Below are 2,548 nucleotides of genomic sequence, written 5' to 3' on the forward strand. Positions count from 1 at the left end.
CTGCAGACTGAACTGAGAAATAACAGTTACCAGTTACAACCTCAATGTCATTTAATCTGTCCTGGTGAACATGACACCTGTACCTCTTTAAACCGAGGATTTAATAAGGATGAGGAATCTCACGACCTCACCTAATAACCATTCCCCACACAGGTTCAAGCAAGGATCTTGGAGCTCCCAAAAAAGGACACAGGTGAGTGCAAACATTTTTTATTTTTTATTTCTTTCAATCAAACGTTGTAAACAAAGTCCAAAGTTTAATCACCTTTATTAAAACACTGGGCAACATAATTGATATCTAAAAGACTAACTACGAAAAGAAAAAACAAAACGACAAAAAGAAAAGAAAACCTATCCTAAGCTCATACCCTAAAACCGTAAACTAAACATAAAAACGTAAACTCCCATAACTACCCCCTATAAAATAAATCTTTGCTCAAATAACTGTCAGTCTTTCTCCACAGGCAAGTCCCCAACTCTGCTGGCTCAACCAAGACAGGTAAGTTTCAGTCTTCGGGTGGGAAGAGGGGCTTCTCCGCACGGCGCTATCCGGCCATGGTCCAACCTTCTCCTTTCAGGCTTCCAGGATAGCCCCTCCACGTCAACAGGTAGAATACAGACCTGCGGGAGAGAGAGAGAGTATGCGGCCATAGGAAACAATATGTTAAGTAATATACTGGATGTTTGATATTTCTCGCTGCATTGCTTGACCCCCCGCAACAGGTATCTGCGACGGAGCCGGACCTGCAACCACAGCCCACGTGACCCCTGCCTCCACTAGAGGAGCCCCGCCACACAGAAGCTACAGGTAAGTGGAAAAAACTGTTTGTTCTCTCCGAATGCACGGTTAATCCCTTTTCTCTTTTCTTTCATTTTGGTGTAACAATGGCAATCAAAGTCACTAATCGAACAGGATGGTGCAGCGGCAGTCAGCAAAACAAGAGGCAAAGAACAATGAAGACCCTTCATATGCTGATGGGGTCCCTGTCTTTCCATTTATATCGCTTATTACTCAAACACACATACAGAGACACGCTGAAACCCACTGTAGTTCCTAACAATCAATAATACTTAGCTTCAAAGGCTGCTGTCCTTGGCATCTATCTCTGCGGCCGCAGCACGGAATATCCCCCTGGTTTCCAAAAGCTGTATTGAAGAAGAGGCTCCCTTCTTACCTCCACAGTTAGTGTGTCATGCTCTTGTGTCTGTGGCCTTTTAGAGCACCTGTTTCCTAGCCACTCCCTTTCTAAGCCAGCTGTCTGATTGCAGGGAAGGGGAAGACAGGTGTGGAAACCTGCACATTGCACAATGATAGCTGGGTGATGCCCTAGTGCTGGGTCTCCTAAGGGAGAGGGGAACTCAGGTGCATCAGCCACGCTCAAGTCCTAGCACAGCTTGTCCCCACTTTCCCCCTGCTTCTCCTGCCTGGTCCTTTCTCTCACCTCTTGGCTCCAGCAGTCTCACCTTGCCCCCACCCTCTTGCAGGTGTCCTCGATTTTACCCCCTGGGCAACCAACCCTCAGTGTTAAAAAGCAATCTGTCATTTCCCTTGACATGTCTTTGATTTTTTCCTCCTAAAGGAATAATTTACACTTACAAATATACAACTGAGAAACTGTGGTTTTCTACTATTTCTTGTGTTTAAGCATTTTTTTCCTAAACCCAGACTAAATGAAAACTTCAGCAGATTTCAGTTTGCAAATTACATACCATAAATGACAGATTTTCATTATGTAGAAGCAAGTGACTTCCAGTCGGCAAAGTAAATCAAAGTTATGATTTAATCCACGTCCTCATATTGTAACCGAGTTTACATGACAATCTTTTTCTCATGAAGTTTTAGCTGTTGGAAGAAATTGTTTTTTTATTACGTACTGATTTAGGAGAGAAACTGGCCTTAATGTACACTCACCTAAAGGATTATTAGGAACACCTGTTCAATTTCTCATTAATGCAATTATCTAATCAACCAATCACATGGCAGTTGCTTCAATGCATTTAGGGGTGTGGTCCTGGTCAAGACAATCTCCTGAACTCCAAACTGAATGTCTGAATGGGAAAGAAAGGTGATTTAAGCAATTTTGAGCGTGGCATGGTTGTTGGTGCCAGACGGGCCGGTCTGAGTATTTCACAATCTGCTCAGTTACTGGGATTTTCACGCACAACCATTTCTAGGGTTTACAAAGAATGGTGTGAAAAGGGAAAAACATCCAGTATGCGGCAGTCCTGTGGGCGAAAATGCCTTGTTGATGCTAGAGGTCAGAGGAGAATGGGCCGACTGATTCAAGCTGATAGAAGAGCAACTTTGACTGAAATAACCACTCGTTACAACCGAGGTATGCAGCAAAGCATCTGTGAAGCCACAACACGTACAACCTTGAGGCGGATGGGCTACAACAGCAGAAGACCCCACCGGGTACCACTCATCTCCACTACAAATAGGAAAAAGAGGCTACAATTTGCACAAGCTCACCAAAATTGGACAGTTGAAGACTGGAAAAATGTTGCCTGGTCTGATGAGTCAGACATTCAGATGGTAGAGTCAGAA

At 43.9% G+C, this 2,548-nt stretch overlaps 1 long non-coding RNA gene across 1 annotated transcript; it reads right to left on the bottom strand.

Annotated features, from left to right (window-relative positions):
- Positions 1-251: 251 nt before the first annotated feature.
- LOC136755252 (uncharacterized) lies at positions 252-1,856 on the bottom strand. The gene is made up of 2 exons (XR_010817651.1): positions 1,711-1,856; positions 252-621 (listed from the first exon to the last, which is right to left on the bottom strand). It is a non-coding gene; the product is annotated as an uncharacterized LOC136755252 (long non-coding RNA).
- Positions 1,857-2,548: the final 692 nt, after the last annotated feature.

The sequence above is a fragment of the Amia ocellicauda genome, chromosome 8 (assembly GCF_036373705.1).
Source record: "Amia ocellicauda isolate fAmiCal2 chromosome 8, fAmiCal2.hap1, whole genome shotgun sequence".
NCBI lineage: Eukaryota > Metazoa > Chordata > Actinopteri > Amiiformes > Amiidae > Amia > Amia ocellicauda.